This window comes from Eleutherodactylus coqui, chromosome 1, assembly GCF_035609145.1.
Source record: "Eleutherodactylus coqui strain aEleCoq1 chromosome 1, aEleCoq1.hap1, whole genome shotgun sequence".
Classification (NCBI taxonomy): Eukaryota; Metazoa; Chordata; class Amphibia; order Anura; family Eleutherodactylidae; genus Eleutherodactylus; species Eleutherodactylus coqui.
The window spans coordinates 304,088,694-304,114,785 of NC_089837.1; the positions used below are offsets into that span (position 1 = coordinate 304,088,694).

Genomic DNA, 26,092 nt, shown 5'->3' on the forward strand with positions numbered 1-26,092 from the left:
TCCCCTTTTGTCAAAGGGGTTCAGCAAAGTGCACACAACTCAGCTAGAGCATAGGTGATATTAATGTAATGTTATAAAAAGAAATGCCTCCCCCATCTCGTACCAAACACCATTATCATCTAGTTGTAAACATTGTGGAACATTATCAAGGCTTATCTTTATAATTACCAGTTACAGGCAGAGTGGTGAGTCACAAGACATGTGACAGGGGCAGAACTTTAACTCCATGGCCCCTTGTGAACTCCAAGGCCCTCCAAGCCCTTGCTATGTACCTAGCACAGCGTAACTTTTCTGGATCTTGGAACATTTTTAATTTTTCTGTCCATTTAGGCTGCAGCCAAATCTGCTGCTACAGATTTCCGCTTTATAACCCATACATGTACGTGGGGAATGCAGAATTTTCTGCGTCTTTAGATGAGTATTGCAAAAATCTTCTACTTGTGTGAAAGGTTCCCCTAAAGCGGAGTTCACACCAGCGCTTTGGGGCTTCGTTTTCCAGCTAGGAGTTGAGCAATGGTAAATGTAGAAATGCCAGATGCACACGTCAAACCCTAATGGCACCCGATAGACCCAGGGGCGTACCTAAAGGCTCAGGGGTCCGGGTGCAAAAGTTCAGCTCGGGCCCCCCCTTGGGCCTCCACCCCACACTTTCCCGTACCCATACCCATATCGCGCTGCATACATGATCTGCCCCCTTGGCGTAATCTTTCCAAAGCTGACGCATTTCCTGAACATGAAAATTTGTTTGTAGCCCTGCAGGCCACTCTCACACACACCTCTTTTTACCGCTATTAGCACAGCGCCCTGAGCACCGTACTAACCGCGGTACAACACTCCCATAGATTTTAATGAGGTTACTCAAATTTGCGCTCGAACACAGTGTTTCTAACGCTGTGATTTTCACGAACTGTCTGTTCTATTTTTGGGTTTTCATGCTTTTTAACACACGTTATCACCCATCACAATGATGGGGTGCATTAAAAAGCGCTGTCAGACGCTGTAACCTGTGTTCGAAAACGCTGCTTGAAATTCCGGTAAAAATGCCACGATTACAAGCTGCATTTTCTGAACACGTGCGAGAACGGCCTCAGGCGGGTCATGTATTTGTTGCACATTAGAACCACAATTAAGACACATAAAAAACCTGCATGCAGTATTTAAAGACCGCGTACGGTATTAGGGTGACTGCCCACTACAGTTTTTTTTCACAGCGAAATTCGCAGCGTTTTTTTTCCCTGCAGGGGTCTATGGGACTTGTAATGTTAAAATCACGATCGCGCAAAATTGCGATTTCACGGTAAATTGCGATTTTGCGCGATCGCTATTTTAACATAACAAGTCTCATAGACCCCTACAAAAAAAAAAAAAGGCTGCGAATTTCGCCGTGAAAAAAACTAGTGGGCGGTCACCCTAAAGCTGCAGACACTATTAATAACCGCATGCGGTTTTCATGCGTTTTTTGATTGTGTGTAAAGGGTGCAAATAAATACAGTAAATCCAGGGAGATGTATAACTTATACCCGGGATAGATAGATAGATAGATAGATAGATAGATAGATAGATAGATAGATAGATAGATAGATAGATAGATAGATAGATAGATAGATAGATAGATATGAGATAGATAGATATGAGATAGATAGATATGAGATAGATAGATATGAGATAGATAGATAGATAGATAGATATGAGATAGATAGATAGATAGATAGATAGATAGATAGATAGATAGATAGATAGATAGATAGATAGATAGATAGATAGATAGATAGATAGATATGAGATAGATAGATAGATATGAGATAGATAGATAGATAGATAGATATGAGATAGATAGATAGATAGATAGATAGATAGATATGAGATAGATAGATAGATAGATAGATAGATAGATAGATATGAGATAGATAGATAGATAGATAGATAGATAGATAGATAGATAGATAGATAGATAGATAGATAGATAGAGAAGCCCAGATCAGCGGCAGGGACCAGCAGCCGCGACCCGGACTGCAGCGCCTAGGTGAGCATTACTATCTTTTTTTCTACCTAGCCTAGCTGGGACTGATTTTTGGGATAGGGCTTCTATTGCAAGCCCTCACCCCGAAAATCAGCGAGCGGTTAACGCTGCCAAAAACGCGGCACCAAGTGTTGCCGCGTTTTCAGCAGTGCTAAAACCGCTGCCCATTCATTTTAATGGGCGACGCAGGGCTGAAAACGCCCAAAAATAGAACATGCATCGCTGTCAAAGCGCAGCGTTGCATGACGCTGCGTTTTCAGCCCGGTGTGAGCGGCCCCATTGAAATGAATGGGAGTGTTGTACAGCGTTTAGCGCTGGGCTGAAAAGGCAGCGCTAAACGCTGTATAAAAAGCCCTGTGTGAGGGAGGCCTTAGGATGATAGTCATAAGGCAGAGGAAAAAATGTTACAGCAGTGGATTCAATAATACTTTTGTCTGTCATCTGTCTTGGTCTACATGGGGGCTGATTTGCAGTGGAATGTCCCCAGCGGAAAGCCTTTTTGAAGCTGGTTTTATGACGTATTACCCCTCATTGAGAAGAGGTAAATTTCGCTGTGGAAGTGGCACTAAAATTGATACGTCAATTTCCCAGAGGATTATTTCCACAGCGTGTGGATGAGATTTTCAAAATCTCATTTACTTTGCTGCTGCTGTAAATGTCATGGAGTTTATGTGCGGAGTGTCTGCATGAAAATTTCTCAGCAAATCTTCCCCATCTGGACTCCCCTTCCTTAAATTTGCTGTCTGCTGTCTAATGATCTCAACGACCCTGGACTACACTCATTGTCAAAAAAAAAAATCAAAGCACCTAGAAGGAGTTGTCATTTTTCTGCAAAACTCGGCATGCAGTTACATCTCAGGCAGATATGGAAATGATTAGAGTTGTGGCATGATTAGATGAACTGTCTTGCCACCTCAGGCTCTAAGAGTGGTTCCCCCATTGGCCCTTAAAAAGGCTCTCAGAAGCTACTTGTGTAGTGGACCTCTTGTTGACCACTAGTAGATTGATCGTCTGATTGTCCAACAAGCGCGACCAGCTCCAACTGTTTCACTGTCCGCCATCCAGAGACAGGTGGCATCATCATTACAGACCCTGGTGTCTGTCCGAACCATTTCCAGGTGCTTAGCTGAAGGACATTTAATCTCTGCCCAACAAGCGTGACCAGCTCCAACTGTTTCGCTGTCCGCCATCCAGAGACAGGTGGCATCATCATTACAGACCCTGGTGTCTGTCCGAACCATTTCCAGGTGCTTAGCTGAAGGACATTTAATCTCTGCCCATTACATGTACTGCCTTTGACACCCATCCACCGTAACTTTCATTTGAAGTGGTGCCGTGATCAACTAAACTGGACTGCTATGGAGTGGAATCAGGTTGTCTTCAGCAATAAATCCATGTTTAGTTTGGCCACTGATGACAGCCATGTTTGTGTCTGAAGACCTAGGGATGAATGCCTCAGTCCTGCCTTTGCTGTGGATCTGCACACTGCCCCACTGCTGCTGTGATGTTCTGGGGGGCCACATATGACAGTCAGCCAGCTCTAGTAGAGGTACGATGGACAATGACAGCTCAGCGATATGTTCAGGACATCCTGCAGCCACATGTGTTCCCTCTCATGGTGGCTTCCGAAAGGAATTTTCAAGTAGGGTAATATCAACGTTTCATTTGATTCTGACAACTCCTAGGTGCTTGATTTCTTTTTTTGATAATGAGTGTATTATAGGTTTCTTTACACAAAAATAACACCGGCTGCGTAAAAGAAAAGTCAATAGTGTATCATTTATCCCTGGATAGAACCCAACCACCTGATCCCCTCACATCATGCAGTCCACAACGTTCACTTTATAACTTTCTGTATCTTTCTACTACAGATGGAGACGGTGAGACCAGCAAGATGCTGATATGGCTTGGACAATTAGAATTACTTTCATCATGAGGATGACAGTTGATGTGGGGGTTCTATAACAGCTTGACCAAAAGACAATCTAACATGCAAGAATACTCCAAGACCTGTCACATTAAGATCACATACGTGTAATCTGCCTTAGGTGTAATGTAAATATGTAATCTACACCAGCACTGCTACAAATGTGATTAACATCAACATGCCTTCAAAAGGATTGAAGACCTAAAAACAGAGAAATGGAATATGGTTCTGTCCTTCAGCTTTTATGGCCAGCAGTACAGTTATTTACCATAATAAAACATATTTGATGGTCTATTACTGGCATGCTTTATACTTATGTGCATGGGAGAAATGAGAATTTAAAAGAATCAAACTGTCCATCACTCAAGTACAAATTGTCTCAGCCACTGACCTGCGGGTGCCAAGGAGTCTTCACTATGACACTTGGTGAGGTATGAAAGAACCTGGGATTTAAAATAATATATATTTTTATTTTGATTGGCTGGAGCTCATGTGTTACATATAAGGCCGGGCTCACACCAACATGGCGAATTCCTCATGCAGGAGGCCTGCAGCAGATTCTGGCTGTGAGCTCGGCTGGTGACCCTGCGTACCTCACTAAGCTGTATTGTGGATGACCATGGAGGCACGCTGGTGGTCATGCGCAGTATATCTTTTTTGTTTGTTTATATTTTCTGCGCCAGCGCTTTCTGATACCTCGGGTACCCGCAGCCCATACGCAACGTAAAATAGAATATGCTGCGATTTTTCTTCTGCAAGTTGGAATAAGCAGTTCGTATCCGCAAATGTGAAGGAGAATTCGAAGAATGCATGCCTTTCAATGCCAGAGTTTTACTGCGGATTGTCTGCACGAACGCCGATCATGGAATCAGCAAATTAAATCACTAATGACAGTAAAAAGCGGGCTGTGAGAGAGCCTAAGAGTCGCCTCATGATTCAGGTTTGGGCTCTTGTCGGTGACAAAGGATGGCCATACACATTCAATTGTCAGCACACAGCTGTTCCTCCTGACTCCCACATACACACGCCTGCTTGGCCGAGCGAGCTGGTCATACACATTAGATGTACGTATGCTGAACCCACTTAGTTCAGTGAGACAGGCCAACCTTCTAATATCAAGCATCCAAAAACAAAACCGCTCACCTGAACTTCACACCCCAAGCTAAAAGGCACGCACGGACCGCAATCCAAGTGCAGGTTCAAATCCCAAGCAGCCTACATAAGAGTCCGGCGCCGGCAGTTGCTTTGGTGAAAACTCCATCTTTATTCCAAGTGTTTAAAATGCATACATGCTGTAAAAATAAGTAACAGGAGACAATATGGGATGCGTTTTGGGAAAAATATCCTTTATGGCATAAAACCATATACCATGGAATAATTTAAATAGCTGCAACTGAAGAATAACGTGATAGAAACATCTGAGTATTGAATACACAAATGTATCTTAAACATCACGACTTTGATAGAAGTTATCATACCAAAAGATACTTGAATCACAATATAACAAACCCTGAATTATACTGAGCGGAGATGGAATTGTCGTGTGCAGTAAACAAATCCACTTTGCTTCTCTGCTGTTCAGCCGATGGTGATGGTTACCGGCCCTTCGTGGTCCATTAACTATCAACACCCTGAAAGGCAAAGACAGATATATTACCAGCATGACAATGAATACAGTGTTTAAACACCACAGTGAGATTAGTAGCATTGGGTTGTTGGCACTCGCCATATGTTCTCTATAGCTCACGCATGGCATTTTTGGGGCAGCAAACAATTAGGAGCAGATTTATACCTAAAGTAAACATTATGCTGAGTGGTGCCCTCTTCTTAATACATTTAGCATCTTTTCAGGTTGTCCATGCGCCAAAGATGGATTGTCGTGAAATTCTGGTATAAATTACCAGCCAGGTACGCACGGACACCGGCCGGGCACAAGGTCAGATTGCGCCGTGGGCTCCCGCAGGCGGAATCAGTCCCCTTCAATTGCAGGCAGCCTAAGTCATGTCCACTCTTTTTAAAAGTAGTGGGGCCAGTACTGGTAAGAGACCAATATCTGCACAAAACCTCTGTGGAAATTGACAGGCAGTGCAGAGTCGAAATCCACAGCATGTCAATTTTATCGCCATTTACATTGTGGAATTCACCTCTTCTCAATGAGGGGGTGAATTCCTCATCAAAATCCATGTTAAAAACCATGCCAGTTTGCACCATATGGTGTGAGTTTTGATGTAGACAGAATTCCTGCAATGCCTTATCATATCGATCACAGGTGCTCCACAGGGACACAAATAGTGCAAGTAAAAAAAAACAAAACACCTTTTTTGTGCTTTTTCACATATTTGCATAATTTTTTAAATTAAAATCCCACATATTTGGTATCATTGTATCCGTAACGACATGTACAATAAATTGAACACCCTTTTTATTCTGCACGGCAAAAAGCGTAAAAAAAAACCAAACAACTGAGGCAAAATGCTTTTTTTTTTTTCATTGTGCCTCCCAAAAAACGCAAAAAAAGTGATCAGAAAAGCCGTATGTATAACAAAATGTTACCGATAAAATCTACAGCTTGTCTCACAAAAAATAAGCCCCTACAGACCTCTGTCCATGGAAAAATAAAAAAGTTATAGGACTTTGAATGCAGCGATATAGAAATGCACTGATGCAAAGTAATGCAATGTATGTACACAGTGACTCCACTTGTCACTGGAGATAGGAGCTGACATTATGACATCACTATAGGTGGAGTTATATGTTCTCTGCTCTCTATACGGAGCCCCTATAGTTCCCGCCCTGCAGCAGTTGTCGCCGTGTCTTTGGGGGATGATACATTATATGTAGGATAAGTCTACTTCGGGAATATTGTGCAGCAGCGATCACTCCGATCATAGTTGCTGTGTTAGGAGAAATCCAGACAAAAGACAAACACCACAAAATATAATAAATCTATTTAATTAAAAGAGCAATAAGTAACATTGTAATTAGGCACACAAAGAGAATCAGGACCACGCCTCAGAGTAAGGCCTCTTTCACACATGCAACAGCGATATTGTCACAAGAAAATCGCAACAATATCACAGCTGTGTTCCTGCGATTTCTGTGAGATATTGCTGCGTTTTTTTTGCAGCAATATCATGATTTTGTAGCGCTTTTTTGCGGGGATTCAATGCAATGGCTGTGATTGGTTCATAGAACGCTGTATTGATTGCCTGAGCCGTGGTGCTTGAGAGCCAATCACTTTCTGGAGGCGGGATTTATGAACCCCCTGACCTGAAATCGGTGACTGAAGACCACAAACAAGTGTGCTGGAGTTTTGGGAGGAGAAGTGCGGCAGAGTGCACAGCACCTGTTACGTAATGTATTGGGGTTTTTTTTAATGCTGCTAGGGCTTATTTTGGGGACAAACAGTAGGACTTTCTACTGTAAAAGTTGCGTTGCACCGCACGAAAACCATGTTTTCGTGCGATGCAACACAAAGAAACATGGGCTACAAAATATTGCAAATCACAGCAATATAAAGCATACGGTGATTGTTTTTCTTGCAATGTAGCAGCCTACAAAACATCGTAAATGCGAAGGAACCAATTAGAAAGCATGGGCTGCACATATATGCGATTTGTAGCAGTATCGCATCGCAAGAAAAAATTCGAGCGACTTTGCCGGCTGTGTGAAAGTGGCCTAAATGCGACAAAAGTGAAGGCATTATTGATAGGGGACTTACCTGGCATAGGCCGACAGACCCTCCCCCCTCCAGCCCCGGCTTAAGGCCTCCGCCATAAACACTTCTTTTTCTGTGAGTTATGTCTTTGAGCATTTTTTCTCACCTCTGTGATTTTATGTAGTTAATTGTGAGATAGCGTAGGTTCTGATATACGTGCAGTGGCCTTGCGGTGGCACGCCGGCTTACGTGTTTTGGGCCTAAAATACTGACACCCGCATTTATCAGTGTGTGTTTTTTATGCACGTGGTTTTCTATAGATGCTGGTGGAGTCCAGGATGGCATGCCAGTATGGCACACTTTTTTAGTGCAGGACAATCCACTGCTTAGTCAGTGTGGGTTGTACGCCTGTATGTGTGGTGCACCCATCTGTGGCGGTCATATTGGTATCATTTCATATTGCGCAGACTGGGTTTGTTAGCAGTCACCCCTCCCCTACCCTGGGTTGCTCAATCAGTCTGCACATAAACATTTTTGTTCCTCTATATTGCAATCTGTCTTACTGCATACTCCAAGGTTAAACGGCGATTGAGCCTTTCCTGTAGTATATATCCTGTATCAGCCCAATTTTCCAGGAACCCAAACCCCCCTGCTTACACCAACTCTGGAGCCACTTGTTTACCTCCCTAATCTCCTGCTGCCTTTCTGATGTGGCTCGTGGTACAGGTAGTATTTCTGAGAAAACTACCTTGGAGTACCTTAGCTCCTAGATCCCTGAGCTTAGCTCCTAGATATCTAAAATTATTTTTAAGGGTCCTCCATCGACCTCTGACTTTGTCAGTGCCAATGTGTACCATGACCATGCTGGATCCTCACCAGCCCCTCCTAGTAATCTGTCAACCCAATCTGTGATGTGTCAAACTCAAGCGTCAGGAAGGCAACACACCAGTCGACGATCAAGTCTTTGTGGCAGATTGCCCTGTCTGACCCCCTAATAATGGTGTCCCCCACCACCAGGACCTGTCTAGCCTGCCCTGCACTTCCTTACCCCTTCTTCCTTAATGAAGATGCTAAAGGAGGCGTTTCCGCAGCCATCCACTTTATGGCAATTGCTTTTCGGACTAGAAATATAACTTTTTTAGAAATATTTAAGTTAAATGGAATACCACTACATTTCACCATTCTTTGAATGTCAATGAGGGCATAAGGGATTGTCATTGATCTTGAATAGAAAGTACATTATAATTAACCTTAGATAATGGCAGGTGTGTGTAGAGTATTGATATTAAGCCTTTTAGGTCTCTGGGATTAAAGTATACCTATTATGGGATATTTCAAAATTTGGGTCGAGGCAGGAGTGGGGGAGAACACTGAGCATTTAGAACATGGCACAGTTGGAGGTATCTAAACAATTGGAGTTGAGGTGTCTGTAAGTACTGACATAGCTGAATGAATGAGACAAACATGTTATGTTGGTCAGCAGCATCTTTCAGTGCAACTACTCCCAGCACAACCCAATATTGATAATCTGGTATGAATTGTACAGAGGGCAAGGGTAGGATCGTTCCATAAGAGGAGATCTGACAGAGTAGATAGAGTTAGTTTATGTGATGGGAATATATTGAAAGATTTGACATATTCTGGGCGTTCTAAAAAACTTAATAGATTGTTGCCGGCCATCATCCCTGCTAAATAATGGTCTGTACTGGGCAGTTCCTCATGTAGAAACCATGGTCATATATTCCTTAGTTGGTCTGCCAGGCAATTAAGCTGAAAGTCTGGCAGAGCCATCCTAGTCTGGTTTTTAGGTCTTTACAAGGTGGAAAGTTTTAATGTAGAGCATGATGAGCTCCAGATAAATGTATTAAAGGGGTTGTGCAGCGCCAAAACCTTAAAAAAATTTTTTGCCCAGTCCCCCAGTTTCTCAAAGGGAATACTGTAGCCATGTGTTACTTTTTTTAAAAAAAAATTCTCTTACCTGGATCCCCTTTCAGCAACTTTTAAAAATCTTCTCTCCAAGATGGCGCCGCTGGACTTCTCCCACGGTGCACCGCAGGTCTTCTCCCACGGTGCACCGTGGGTGTTCTTCTGCAGTGTGCGCTCCACTGCCGATTCCAGCCACCTCATTGGCTAATCGGCACCATGTGGCGGAGGCGGAGCAACGCGATGATGCGGAGAAGAGGACGGCCGAGGGAGGAGTCAGGACGCAGCTCGTGTGCACGGACCATCCTGGAGAAGATTCGTCTCTGCGCAAGGGCGACGGTTCCAGCAAGGAGAAGAGGACTTTGGTCGGCGCCATGGCAACGGGGACGCCAACACAGGGGGGGGGGACCCCCTGTAGGTAAGTATATAACTTCTGTATGGCACATATTTCATGCACGATGTATATTACAAAGTGCATGTATATGGCCATACAGAAGTGTTTAGCTTTACTTTAATTTGCCGGACAACCCCTTTATGGAGAGAATTCAACGATTGAACAAAAAATATGTGTTGGGACTTTTACAAGCAAAGTGTAAAGACATTTAGGCTGTATAACCATTTTGACTAAAGTTTATCATCCTACTACTAAAAGGGTCAATTTAGACTATAATTAAAATTTCATTTTGATAAGTTTCTGTAATCGCACTTTCAGGGTCATGTGGGAGATGACAGAAAAATTCTTTATTTTGTATGTATGTTTTCATATAAGGCCATATTGACCATAAGTTAATGAATAAGTGAGAGAAATTATATTCTTCTATAATTAGGTTTACATTTCAGTCTAAAGGCTGTTTTAAACAGGACGAGTGTTGGGCAAACGATACCCAACATTTGTCCCCGTGTATACTCGCTCCTTTACTGTTACACAGGAGCGAATATTGCTGGATCGCTCACAGCACGGCCAACAGAGAGGAGGAGCGGCTGGGCGGAGAGTTCTCACCCCGCCCTCCTCCATTCACTGTAAACAGCAGCCGTTCAGTACTGAACGACTGCTGTTTACACTGAACGGCTTGTTGTTTGGTTTTCAGGCATGCTGGGAGCACGGGGTTTTGAACAGCTACCAATGATAATTGTCACGTGTAAAAGGTCTTTTAATCTGCTTATGTCAGTAAGCATTCCCCATATACAATAAAGAGTGTAATGTTGTTCCTTATCTAGAGAAATTTCTACATAAACAGAAGAATACACAAGATTTAGTTTAGGACAATGGAGTTAATAGACTGGACCAAAGAGGAGTCAACAGAAACTGATCATTCTTTACACATCAAACCAGTTTGAAACCAGCAGAGAGATAATTCTTCAGTCTTTTTTTAACTTTGCCATGTGGTAAGACCCTACTGAGCATCTCTGCTAATTTCCTTCCCTTTTGATTACTTTATGAACACTACCCATGAGAATTACCTATCAGCAGTCATTATGTTGTAATGTATCTGAATGTCACACCTTCTTTTGCTTGAGTTACAGTATAAACCAATTTGTTGCCATTATTAAATTAGATGTCCCCTGGTTTTACACACTATACTGCTGGTTATTCATTGGCTTCTCCGAGCTCGTACCAACCACATCAAATATGGCACTCACAGTATATCTAAGAGTTAATTTGTGCTAACAGTAACATGGTTATTCCAAGGCATTTAAATTTGAAGACCACCGACAGTCCATAATCCAATCATTGATCCTTTTTTTTTTTCAGGTGTGGCCTGTGTATATAATAGCGGATTTCTACTAATATATAACCCAGAAAATTGGGAGAAGGAATTTTTGCGTTTTATAGCTTGGGTAAACTATATCTCTGGAAAGGGATTATATCATTGACATATAGCTCTACTATACTTTCCAATTCTCCCCAGCAAACACCTGTGATAGTAGGGATATAGCATAATCGAATATCCAGGGCTTCTATGGCTGAGCTTTAATCCCTGAGGATGTCAAAACATGCATCCTCTGGGGATTAAAGTCCTGCGGGCTCTGGGCGTGACAGCTCCATGCTGTCGGTTATCGGAGGTAGCCGACATCCTAGAGCTGTCATCTCTGGCCATGGGACCTTCCTCCCGGTCACGCGATCGCCGGTATCCACCGGATACTGGCGATCACATTAAAGTAAATTAAAGTTTCAGCTCCCGTTATGAATCGGATCCGTAAGGGGTGCTGAGAATACTTACCCCGGATCTGACACTGGCGTCTGCCATACACGCCAGATGGCATTCCGTCACGCACATGCGCAGAGGGCCAGGAAGCCTAGCAAATTTTAAATCTCCCTGCTCCCGGCTAGTATGAGTAGCCGAGAGCAAGGAGCTGTCATCAGGAGCCGCTGTATGCGGTTCCCGGTCACATGACCACTGATATCCAATGGATAACAGCGACTATGTAAAAGTTTTAAAAAAGTGTATAAAAAAATGTGTTTCATCTCATCTTTCATAATGATCTCATGGATCATTAGGTACCTAAGGCCCCCGGATTTATCCACAGACCTTACCCCGGCTTTTGCGCACACACTTGAATGGTGGACTATTGCGCAAAAGCCGCAGCCTGGAGATCTCACGGGGGGCCGCAGTATGCGATTCTTGGTCATGTGATCACTGTTATTCAATGCATAACGGTGATCATGTAAAAGTTAAAAAAAAGCTAAAATTTCACCTCCCGTCATACATCCGAACTCTGAGGGGAGGTGAAATTACCTACCTGAGGCCTTTGGTGATGTCCCCCGATGGGATCGTTATCCGTGGACCTTTCCCCAGCTTTGGCACATGGGCCGTCGCCAAAATGACAGATGCAAGGGCAGAAGCTAGGGAGGGCCTGGGAAATTTTAAATTTCCTTACTCCTGGCTACTAAGGTAGCCGACAGCCTGGAGCAGTGACCGAGGTCCCCGGTCACGTGATCGCCAGTATCCAATGGTTTAGGTACGGAAGGGACTAGGAGGGAGGTAGGGGTAGAGAGAAAGACTACACTGCATTGACCTTGGAATGGCAAGATACAAGTACAATTACATAAAAAACCCCACAGAGAACCTATTTACGCAGTACAAGAGAGACTTATGGGGGATATGTTTGGATGTTTTTGTATTGTTTGTTTAAACGTCTTCGGATGAAGAAACTCTAATAAAAATAATTGATTAAAAAAAATCCGTCTGTGTGCATTCGGCCTAAGGCTGTGTTCACACCGGACGGAAATGCTGCGCAGTTGCTGCAGCAGAAATTTCCGTGGCAAGCTCCTCAGCGCTCCCCTCCTAGGACTTCGGCTGTCAGCGCACTCAATTACCTGATGCCCGGCAGATTATATGTTGATTTAATTATGCGCATATTAGGGATGTAATAAAACGGATTATACAATCTCAGTGTGTAGTCTGTACTATTCAATAGTGCATTTTTGGGCTGAAAGTCTATATTGGCTATGCATAAATATTGAATTTAATGGGTTTTGGGTCAACTTTATGCATTTGGGTGCGGACATGTTGTCAAATTACCAATACATAGCGTGATGGATTGGATTTGGATATATTATGCTTCATTTGTTGACCCGATTCATATCTATTGGAGACACATTGGACATTTTGCAACTTACGTGTTATTTACTCTTTCTGTAAAGTTGAGAGTTTTTTCTAGTCATCTGGGTGATGAACCTTTGATTTCCTCAATGTAGGATATAATATACCTTCATAGGGATGATTGATGTTTTATGCCATCAGTGTTCTGATTCCATGTTACAATGCATTGCATAAATTATATATATATATATCTTGCTTTGAGGACAATATGGTATGTGACCGTGATGGTAAGAGATTAACATACATGCAGGTTGATTTTTGTTATATGGCACTCATATGATCTAGCCCTTTCTGATTTCTTTATATTACCACTTTTGATGGTTAATAGCTTCAATGAACGGACAGATGATTTCTATTCAATTTCATTGGGATATCGCATTTATATGCGCTTTGTATAATATCTACTTACCAATGATACTGCCCAGTTGATTTTGTTTGTAGTCACAGGATACTCATGTGATTTGGCATGTGCCAATCACGTGTGCTGACGTCAGTGATTGGTCATTGTGAAGATGGAGGACACCTGATGATATCGTGTGGAGTGGTGTAAATCCTGCGCATGCATGCTTGAGCCTAGGCACGCTGTGATTACCGATATCCTTTTGTTAACCCCGCTCCAGGTGACCAGCTGAGATGCTCCATTTGTTTTGATATACATCATGGTACTGCTTTGGCATACAGCTAGTTAAACATTGATAGATGATGATTGTTAGCACCTCACCTGCACACAGATGTTTTTTGTTTGTAATTTTAAATTTTTGTATATATATGTGTTATATAGTCTGTACTCACCAGGCATGATTAAGACCCATTGACGGGTCGAAACGTCGCTGGTGTTTTTTTTAACATGGAGGAATAAAGAATATAAAGCCTAATTGCATCTCATGCGGCCTGGATATTCAATATATTTTCTGGAGGAAGTCGTGGTCTTGATCCAGACCATACAGCTGGGCTTTGCACTATACTCTCCTTGCCTTGGAAGTCAGGCTTGTATATCAGGCTTCACATGATCTGAAAACATAATAAAAGGGGAAACCCAACTGGTGAAGCTAACTTTAGCGACGATGTCACATCCACAAAAACTGCATGTGTTGTTTTTTGTGTACGGATGAAGATTAAGAGGTGAAGATGTCACTAAGACACTGTTGAGAGGCATTTCAACAAACAGACGAGGTTTCATCATAGGGCCGCATATAGCTGGTTGATCGTCATGTAATAACACGTCAGAAACTCACCGGATGCAAGAATCATGGGGCGAACTAAATGTGCATCACCATAGTGGGACTGGAGCACCGAGATGAACATCACAATACACATATCCTGTGTCATGCACTAGCTGCTCCACAATCCGCTGCTGGTGACATTATATGGAGTATATGGATAGATTACTGCAGCATTTATGAACATTGCCCCAACACTTCACACTGCACCCCAACATTCAGCACCCTCCTATTTATTGGGCCTCTTCATCCACTTACCAAATCCCCCCACTCCATCTGCAAAACTAATTTACATATATGTTCTACCCTCTTGGCTTAAGCTTTCCAAACATGACTTATTTCCTGGACCACATGAAAATTTGTACCCCGTAGGCCACTCTCACACATGGCTTTGCCGGGATTTTACTTTTGTTTTCAGAGGCAGCATTCCTGCCTCCAACAGTGGCTTTAGCATACCCCATGATTGATGAAGTGCGCTAAATGCAAAAAAAAAAACAAACAGCGCTCGAAAATTGCAGTGGTGGAAAGCGCGCCGTTCAAGCGCGTCTGTGAGGGTCCATTGAAATCAATGGGAGCGTTATACCACGATTACCATGGGTGTTATTGAGCCTTTGCAGTCTTTGCTTGTGTAGGAAAACAAAGTGTTCCTCAAAATGCTGAAAAGTAATGTTAAATTTGTACGTCTCCTAAATGGTTAAAAAAACGAAAGTTTTTCAAACGTGCGTCCAGAATAAAGTAACCTGATGGAAATATATATCTTAGCAAAAATTTGTACAGTATGTTTACACATATTTGAGATATTACACTTGAAAATGTGAAAAAAATGACAATTTTTTCAAAATTTTCCCAATATTGGCATTTTTAAATAAATATACACATCTTCTATTGGTCTATTTTTACCACCTAAATGAAGTACAATATGTGGCAAAAAAACAATGCCAGAATTACTTAGATATGCTAAGCCTTTACAGAGTTATATGTTAAGTGACACGTGTCAGATTTCCAAAATTTGGCTCCGTCACTAAGGCGCAAACAGGCTTCGTCACTAAGGGGTTAATGCATAATGTTCCCATGCATAATGCCAGACAGAGTGCCCCCATAAATGCCATCAATGACATTATGTGTAAAGTAAGATTATCCCTTTAAATGCAGCTTAATAAGCAGACACTAGAGGGAGGCACTGAGCCAACACAGTTACTACATACACGACATAGCTGTGCCACCTATAGACATCAATCACAGGGAAAGGCAGCAAGTGAATGGGATCTCTCATCCAGAAAACATGAAAAAGTCAGGTTAAAAGTAACCTTCCCACTTTTATTAAATAAAAACTGGCATCTTACAGCAGCGACGTTTCGGCCAAGATCACTATGGCCTTTGTCAAGCTATTACACCAGAGACTGAACATACATATATATATATATTAAAAACAATAGCACTCACCTGTGTACATCCGGAGGTACCATTAGCCATCTTTCCCGCCTGTCACAACAGCGTGAAGACAGCTCTACTGCGCATGTCCCCAAAACGTAGTGCCCTCAAAGTATCTGTGGGCAAATCGCCTCAAAGGAGAACTGCGTATGCGCAACTATTCCGCGGCCAATCGAAAAGAGGACCGGCGGCACCCTACACGTCATCAGCGTGCGTCTGGCGTCATCATGCGTGCCCTCATCGTAACTGTGGGCAAAACGCCTCAGAGTAAAACTGCTAATTTTCTGCTATCAGAGTAAAACTGCGCATGCGCAACTATCGCGCAGCCAATCGGGAAGAAGCCCAGACCGGAGTCATAGTGCACATCATCGGCGTGCATCCGGCGTCATTACGTATGCCTAAAATGTGTAACACAGTCAAACACTGTGTCCGGATATTCACCCAGCCGGGTCCGGATTGAGGCTTGCAAGGCGAGTACCTGTATTGAAGGGTACCATTAACTACGTGGTGCTGCTGTGATCTGCGTGCTACATCTATAGACATCAATGTCCTCCTCGTCTGCGTTTTTGCTTTGTGGCATATGTAAACAAAAGGGATTATCATCCACTTTCCTTAACAGGGTTTCTTAACTGACATTTTTTAGTTTTTACACTTTTGTGTTTTCCTCCTCATTTTCAAAAAAACAACTTATTTATTTGCATTTTTGTAGGAAGAGTTGTTTCAATGGTATCACTTAATGCACCATTTAATGTACTGAAAAACTTTTGAAAATTTCTAAGTGGGCTGAAGTAGAAAAAAAACCCCCTCAATTTCGCCATTTTTCTTGGGGGATGGGGGGGGGGAGGTCTAGTTTTTACAGTAAATACCTTGCAACAAAAATGACATGTTGACTTTATTCTATCGGTATAATTACAACAATACCAAATGTACCCAGTTTCCACGAAAATAAGACCTACCCTAATTTTTCAGGATTTTTGGGGAGGCTTGAAAAATAAGCCGCACTCTGAAAATAAGCCCTAGCTGTATTACATTTTACAAAAAGGAACACATTACCTAGCAGGTGCGGCCCAGGCTCCTAACCCTGCTCCCCGGAGCTCTGACGCGCTTCTTGCAGTCCTCCGATAATTTCTTGGTTACAGGATACATAAATCCCACCTCCAAGTCACAATGCGATGGCTGTGATTGGTTAATCGAGAGCTGCATTGAAGTATAACAACACATCTCCTGAAAATAAGACTGTGTGTCTCTTTTGGGGCAAAAATTAATAAAAGACAGGGTGTTATTTTCAGGGGGAAAAACGGTACGTAGTTTGTTTTGTTGGACTACTTTTAAAAAATAAAATATATATTTTTATAAAGGAAACTGCTTTCTGTCACCATCTCCTGTCCACCATCCCTTTTTTATTTTTGTATCGATTCGGTTGTGTGAAGACTTCTTTTTTTTTGGGAGGGGGGGGGGGGGGGGACCTGTAGTTTCTATTGACACCATTGCAGTATGTACGGATTTTCTATAACATTTTTTCTAGGACATAAGATGACAAAAAAGGCACTTCTGGTATGTTGTTTTGTTTCCGATGGTTTTCACCATGTGGGATGAATAATACACTCTTTGTCAAAAAGAGAATCAAACACCTAAAATTAATTCAGGAAAAAGCAGCAATGCAGGACAGCAAAGTCTGGTGCAAAAAATAGTATTATGACATCCAGAGATGTATCTTTATTCCACAAATATCGTAAAAAGTGTTGACGTTTCGGCTACCACTGTAGCCTTTGTCAAGCTCACAAAGGTCCTGGGTGGAGAGGGCCACAGCGTGCTTGGAAGGTGGGAGCCAGCAGCGGCATTAAGAAGCTTTATTGTTGTGGCCTAAGAAGGCCAGCACCCACCCCTGCTGGCGGGATGTGAGTAAGAAATCACCGGCGCCTTACCCATAACCCCCCGTTCATACCCCAGCAGGGAGCAGGAAGCAAACAGCAGTAGCGGAATAAACAATGGCAGCGACGCAAACTACAGCAGGACAGGGGATCCCACAGCGTGCCGTACCCACAACCCCCCTTAACAGCGCGGGCGACAGCGGGGAGCACAGTACTGCTGCACAGGGGAATCGCACAGCACCCCAGCATGTTCAGGTACATGAAACAAGGCTCCACCAATTTGCCAGGATACAGCGGCGACTTCATGTCACTGACAGCCGGATAACAGGGGCCAGCACTGCGCCGGGGAACACACAGGGATTGCGCATCACAGACCTCTGCACTTTCCAGGACCTAGGGATCTTCTACCAATCGGGAGCTAGGGGTGTGCCAGGGGGTTCCTCCATGGAAGCCCTATCAAACCCCTACCTTCTGGTGGCGTCAAAGATACACTAACACCTAGACCACCAATATAGAGGATCATCTGATTGTCCGACAGGCTAATGCTCGGCCACACAGAACAAGATTGTTATAGGAATGTCTCCACAACATTGCAACACTTCTGTGGCCTGTCCGGTCACAAAATTTACCGCCAATAGAACATGTATGGCCCCATCTGAGTTACCAACTTTGGCAGTGTACGGGATTGCATGATCTAGAGCCTCAGTTACAGCAAATGTGGACCAATATGCTGCTGGATACCATACTGCACCTATATGCCTCCATGCCCACCCATATCACATCTTGTATCCAAGCTAGAGGCTGTACAACAGGGACCAAAGCCTCAATGCCAGCCTGTATCACTTCTTATCCAAGCTAGAGGCGGTCTAACAGGGTACTAGCGCCTCCATGCTCACCTGTACCACATCTTAAATACAAGCTAGAGGCGACCCAACAGGGTACTAGAGCCTCCATGCTAATCTGTATCACAACTTACATCCAAGCTAGAGACGGTACAGCAGGGTACTAGAGCCTCCATGCCCACCCGTACCACATCTTGTATCCAAACTAGAGAGGGTACAGCAGGGTACTAGCGCATCCATGCCGGCCCATGTCACATCTTGTATCCAAGCTAGAGGTGGTACAACAGGGTACTAGATCATCCATGCCCGCCTATGTCACATCTTGTATCCAAGCTAGAGGCAGTAGAACAGGGTCCTAGAGCCCTGCTGTCCGCCCGTATCACATCTTGTATCCAAGCTAGAAGCGATACAACAGGGTTCTAATGCCTCGATGACTGCCCGTATCACATCTTGTATGCAAGCTAGAAAAGGTACAGCAGGGTCCTAGAGCCTCCATGCTCACCTGTATCACATCTTACATCCAAGCTAGAGATGGTACAGCAGGGTCCTAGAGCCTCCATGCTCATCTGTATCACATCTTACATCCAAGCTAGAGGCGGTACAGCAGGGTCCTAGAGCCTTTATGCTCACCTGTATCACATCTTACATCCAAGCTAGAGACAGTACGGCAGGGTACTAGAGCCTCCATGCTCACCTGTATCACATCTTACATACAAGCTAGAGGTGGTACAGCAGGGTCCTAGAGCCTTTATGCTCACCTGTATCACATCTTACATCCAAGCTAGAGACAGTACAGCAGGGTACTAGAGCCTCCATGCTCACCTGTATCACATCTTACATACAAGCTAGAAAGGGTACATCACGGTACTAGAGCCTCCATACCCACCTTTATCACATGTATCCAAGCTAGAGGCAGTACAACAGGGTCCTAGAGCCCTCCTGTCCGCCCGTATCACATCTTGTATTCAAGCTAGAAGCGATACAACAGGGTACTAATGCCTCCATGACTGCCCGTATCACATCTTGTATGCAAGCTAGAAAACGGTACAGCAGGGTACTGGAGCCTCCGTGCCACCCATATCACATGTTACATCCAAGCTAGAGACGATACAACAGGGTCCTAGAGCCTCCATGCCCGCCTGTAACACATCTTACATCCAAGCATTACAATAATTACAATTAAAATCCAATACATTATATCAATAGATAGAAACACAGACATGCAAACACACTGTATGCTAATGATCCCAGCAGTCTGGCAGTGAAGACTACATTGTGATGTCATCAGTCTATTGTGACACGGGCAGTATAGAACTATAAACGCCAGAGCTTGGCGGCCATCTTAAGGCAGTCTCTGCTGCAACTGGAAGTGGACAGATGTATCCTCCTGTATCTCCCCCGTGAAGCCACAGGAGCTGGATCATTTTAATTTTTAACAATGCACCTTTTTAATACAGCCCACAAGGGGGTGACAGAGGCCTACAAAAATCTTATTGGCTGCTGCTGTGGCATTTAAAAAAAAAAAAAAGGTAGGTTCAATTCTTCCATGGAGAGGAATAGGTAGTAGGTAGGTCGGTTCAGTTCTTGTCATTTGGGGAATGATTATGGGCAAGGCCTTATGCCTTGTGGTGCATGAAACATCAGGAAGGTTTGGGCCAACCTTTAAAGATGGAGCAGCATTTTCAGCAAGCACCCACAATGCATTGCGGTGGATTTAAAATCTTTTGCATAGCACAGCCTTGTGGACCGCCCCACCCCTTATCCTCATTCCTCTTGCACCGGGCTCTTTAACGCATCACATTCTAGGCTTGCAGTGCCTGCAGCACCCCTCCCCCCCCCCCCTCTGCAGGATGGTTCAGCGGATGATTACTTTACAATCACTAGTTTCCCTCTGAAGGTACGTCTCTCCAAGGGATCTCGCTGGCCGCATTTTGAGTGGGGACGGACGGTACTTTTCCCCTAAAATGAGGAAAGTTGGCTTTGACCCCATGGGGGTTTATTGCCTACCCCTGGGTTGACATTAATAGCACTAGTAAGAATAATGATAGATTGTCATTATCATCACCATCATCACCCCCCTCAACAAAGGCTGAAGGACTTAAACACACAGCAGGCCTTTTTTCCCACCATACATAACTATAGATAGGGATTATATATATAAATAAATCTTGCTATTTGTATAGCGCCAACTTATTCCACAGTGCTTTCAAGTAATTTACTTATCACCCCACACTCTAGCATTTTACCAACCTCGGAATGATGGAAGGCTGTGGATGATAGATCTGGATTATATATATATATTTATAATCTATTTATTATATATATGTAGTTTCTATCCTCTATATTAATAATAATCTTTATTATATATATTATATCAATAGATAGAATTACAGACATGCAAACACACTGTATGCTAATGATCCCAGCAGTCTGGCAGTTAGGACTACATTGTGATGTCATCGGTCTATTGTGACACGGGCAGTATAGAACTATAAATACCAGAGCTTGGCGGCCATCTTAAGGCAGCCTCTGCTGCAGCTGGAAGTGGGCAGATGTGTCCTCCTGTATCTCCCCCGAAAAGCCACAAGAGCTGGATAATTTTTATTTTTAATAGATTACCTTTTTAATTTGGCCCACAAGGGGGAGACAGCGGCCTACAAAAATCTAATTGGCTGCTGATGTTGCATTTAAAAAAAAGGTAGGTTAAACTCTTCCATGGAGAGGAATAGGTATGCAGGCAGGTAGGTTGGTTCAGTTCTTGTCAGTTGGGGAATGCTTATAGGCAAGGCCTTATGCCTGGTGGTGCATGAAACATCAGGAAGGCTCGGGCCAACCTTTAAAGATAGAGCAGCATTCAGGGTGCAAAAAAGTCCAATGCACGTTTCCTTTAAAAGGACGTATTTCTTCATTCAATCCATAGACACGACAACGTTTTGACCGCTATTTGCAGTCTTTATCAAAAGTACGAAATGTTGTTGTGTTTATGCATTGAATAAACAAAAATGTCCTTTTAAAGTAAACGTCCATTAGAGTTTTTGCACCCCGAATGCTGCTCCATCTCTAAAAGCTGGTGTGGATCTTCATGGATGATAGTCTCCATCCTATCTGGAGCATGCATCCCAACCCACTTGCTGTGCATCCACACTATTTCAGGGGCTTTGTGGAGTGCTGCTGTCAAATAGGGTATTTATTATGCTGCTCCATATCCGTTCTGCTCCATGGTGCTGATGCTGCCCTTGCTGAACACAGCGGCAGCCGACCCATGATGTCACAGCTGGGGGATTGCAGGGTGGCCGGCGGGAAAGCCGCTTGAAGCTGAGAAAGGAGGGCATAGCACAGCCTCGACAGCAGCCCAACCAATCAGCAGCTATAGGCATACCCAATACCTCCCACAGCACAATCCCAGGTCTCCACCTAATTTTGTGGTGGAGAAAAGATACACCAGTACCCAAGAATATAACTACTATAGTAACTGCCCTCTATGTACAAGAATATAACTACTATAATACTGTCTCTTATGTACAAGAATATAACTACTAGAATACTGTCCCCTATGTATAAGAATATAACTACTATAATACTGCCCTCTATGTACAGGAATATAACTGCTTGAATACTGTCCCCTATATACAAGAATAAAACCACTAAAATACTGTCTCCTATGTACAAGAATATAACTACTACAATACTGCCCCTCTATGTACAAGAATATAACTACTAGAATACTGTCTCCTATGTACAAGAATATAACTACTAGAATACTGTATCCTATGTACAAGAATATAACTACTAGAATACTGTCTCCTATGTACAAGAATATAACTACTAGAATACTGTCTCCTATGTACAAGAATATAACTACTAAAATACTGTCCCCTATATACAAGAATATTACTACTAGTATACTGTCCTCTATGTACAAGAATAAAACTACTAAAATACTGTCTCCTATAGACAAGAATATAACTTTTAGAATATACTGCCCCCTTCGTACAAGAATATAACATCTATAGTACTCCTCTCTCTGTAAAACAATATGACTGCTGTAGTTCTATCACCTACATAGAAGAATATGACTTCTATACTACTGCCCACTATGTACAAAAATATAACTGCTATAGCACTGTCTCCTATCTACAAGAACCCCTATGATATTTTCTCCTATGTACAAACATAACTAGCAGGTTACTTCCCCCTATGTACAAGAATAGAACTTCTATAGTACTGGCTCATATGTACAAGAATATAACTACTAGAATACTGCCCCCTATGTACAAAAATATAACTACTACAATACTGCCCCCCTATGTACAAGAATATAACTACTAGAATACTGCCCCCTATGTAAAAAAAATATACCTACTAGAATACTGCCCCCTATGTACAAAAATATAACTACTAGAATACTGCCCCCTAAGTACAAGAATATAACTTCTAGTTAGTATATTGTCTCCTATGTAGAAGAATATACCTGTTTTAGTACTGCCCCCAATGTACAGAAATATAACTACTTGAATACTGTCTGTTACATACAAGAATATTAGTACTAGAATACTATCTCCTGTGCATAAGAATATAACTACTAGAATACTGCCCCCTATGTAAAAGAATATAACTACTAGAATACTGTCTCCTATATACAAGAGTATTACTGCTATAATACTGCCTCCTATGTACAGGAATATAACTGCTCAGATGATAATCATTATCGACGTGGCCTGAAGAAGTTAAACGTACAGAAGCTCTTTTTTTCACACGGGCGTATTGTCAGTCCGTACATTTTATAGACATAAAGCAAACATATCACCCCATTGATTTGCATTGGTGTAGTCAGACATGCAATGGTTTATGGTTTTGGGTTGCAGCATGTCTTATTTTGATTCATATTTACAGAACAAAACTGCACATTCAAATCTACAGAAGCGTAAAAAAGGTACGGAGCGGCTGTTACATGCGCATTCACTGCGCTTATGAAAGAAGTCAGTGTGAGGAAAAGCGGACATCAGTTGGGCCTTTTTTTGCGTGAGTGAAAAAAAAGATCTGAAAAAACAGATTTAAAACATGTTTTTATAACATATGTGCGTTGTACAAGTATAACCAGTGATAATCATCATTGATCATATGTATAAAATGCATGAAAAATGCGCTGTGTGAGGCCAGCCGACCTAGAGTCCTCGGATCATCATCATTTACATTCCTATATATATTTTATATCTATATTGTATTATTGTAATGGAGTGATATGGGCCCTTTAATTTACTTCTTGTGAGACAAGGCATAACAGTTATCCTCTGTGTAGTGAAGTGGGCGGAGCTTCCTGGAAGAAAAGTGGCAGTTGGTCAGTCAGACGCCATCTTGAAGCCAGATGAGAACTGTTGGTCTGGCTGACAAGAAGCTAACCCAAGTGGATTAGATTTTGCCAGGAACAGCTGGAGAAACCAGAAGGGGAGAAATGGTGACAGTGGCAGATGACGGAGAAAGAAGAGTCAACAGAAAGTCATAGTCCAAGGAGATCTATCCTGTAGCAAAGACCAGGCAGACAAAGAGCGCAGCAGAGACCCATCTAGGGGCCAAATATGTTGGATTGGAGGACAGCAGGAACAGACATTAAGGACTGGATTATTACCTGATAGGACCAGTGATCTGCAGCTGTCAGCGGGGAAGCCAGTGCCGGCCGCAGCGTCAGCCTCAAGGAGCGCCAGCGAGGGGGTCACCTGGAGTCGTAAGCAACCAAGTCACACAAAGATTAGCAGTCATTTAATTCACGGTTTATTAATGTTGTGGATTTTGTCTGGCATTTTGGGTGGACTTGCCACAGATTTCCCCATTTGGATTCATAAAGGTGAAATCTGCAGCACATAGTTAACCTGCTGCGGATATAAAGTCCACAGCGTATCCCTCGGGGAGATCATCTGCACCCTGTGGGGGAGATTTGTTAAGCTCTCATCCACATGGCTTATATTGTAAATGCTGCTGATTCACCTTGCAGAAAGTCCACACGGAAAATCATTCTTGCCTCATGTGATGTACCCTAATGCTCTAGGAGGAGTCGGACGATTATTCTACATGTAGTATATTGGTGTGACTATTATATACAGAACACTAATATATGTATACACACACACTGAATAGCCATTGAGATGTGAAGGAATAGAGTTATAAGGGTTTTTTTTGATTTGGTAAAATGTTTTGAAAACTGATAGATCGGTGGGGGTCCTACTGCTGGGACCCCCATTAATTGCCAGAATAGGGGTCCTGAGGTTTCCCAAATAAATGGGGTGGTGGCTCAATGAACTTCAAATGGCCACCTTTAGCAGTCCTACTGCAATAAATGGAGCAGCAGCATTAATGTACGGCTCAATTTATTCTGCAAACTTCAGGACTACCATTCTGGTGATTGGCGGGGATGCCGGCAGTGGGACCCTCACCGATCTATCGGTTATCACCTATTCAGAAGGCTGAAAGAAAAAACATGAAAAACGTCACCTAAGCAGAAAACCTTGAAATATAGAAATATGACATTGTTAGGTTTTCCTGAAATGGGCCGATACACGAGATACGATTTCCTACTGAGATATTTGGCCTATATGGTATTCATTGAGGACACTTATCTATTTCATGTTTATCTAAGGAAACGGTTCTGTTATTCTTCAATGACTGAAGCGCTTGTGGTGATGACATACGGGTTCATTGGGACTTTTTCATGGATATTGGTAAAAATTGCATCCCTGGAAATTACAAAACTAAAATGCTGGTTATTTCATTAACCCCTTCATAACAAAGGTTGTACATTTATAGGAGCCGAGCATACTCCAAACACGGAGGATGCCAAATGTGTTACATAGCAGACATCTACCTTCATTTTCAGGGAACAGATGCCAGCTGCTTAAATTTCACACTCAATGCTGAATGTGGCATCTAAGCAGTTAGAGGAAATCCCTTCACCCCTCCCCTCCTCCCATGACCACTGGCGTAACTATAGAGGGCATGCGGTTGCTCCCGGGCCCAAGAGCCTTAGGGGGCCATTAAGGCCTTTCTTCTGTATAGAGGGAGCCCAGTAAAATGAATAAACCATTATTGTTGGGGGCCCTGTTAGAGGTTTTGCATTGGGGCCCAGAAGTTTCAAATTATGCCTTTGCTAAGGGGTTAAGTTTGGGGGCCCAAAGATAAACTTTTGTACCTGGGTCCATCCATCCCCATCTCCCATGACCACTGTCATAACTATATAGGGCATGCCGTTGCACCCGGGCCCAGGAACCTTAGGGGTCCATAAAGGCCTCTCTTCTCTATAGAGGTTGTTCATATATTGTACATTCCTACATAGTATTTCAATGAAAGAAGTCCGAAGTAGAAAATGGCAAAAAAAAATAAGGCAACCTGCCAAAATGAACATTTCTTTCCTTTCTGCAGTTCATGGCGCTGTATGTATAAGAATCACGTTATGTACTCATCCTTCCCATATGGTATGCAGAATACTGTGCCCTATTACAATAAACCTGTAGACTCACCCAAATTCATGGCTGCCAACAGTCCATAGAGTCATGTACAGTTCACAAAAACTGGGTGCTATTTTTCTGACTTCTGTATTGTCCCTT

General features: G+C 42.9%; 1 long non-coding RNA gene across 1 annotated transcript; it reads right to left on the minus strand.

Annotated features, from left to right (window-relative positions):
* Positions 1-5,463: 5,463 nt before the first annotated feature.
* Positions 5,464-26,092, minus strand: LOC136611955 (uncharacterized). The gene is made up of 3 exons (XR_010790330.1): positions 26,006-26,092; positions 24,124-24,211; positions 5,464-5,578 (listed from the first exon to the last, which is right to left on the minus strand). It is a non-coding gene; the product is annotated as an uncharacterized lncRNA (long non-coding RNA).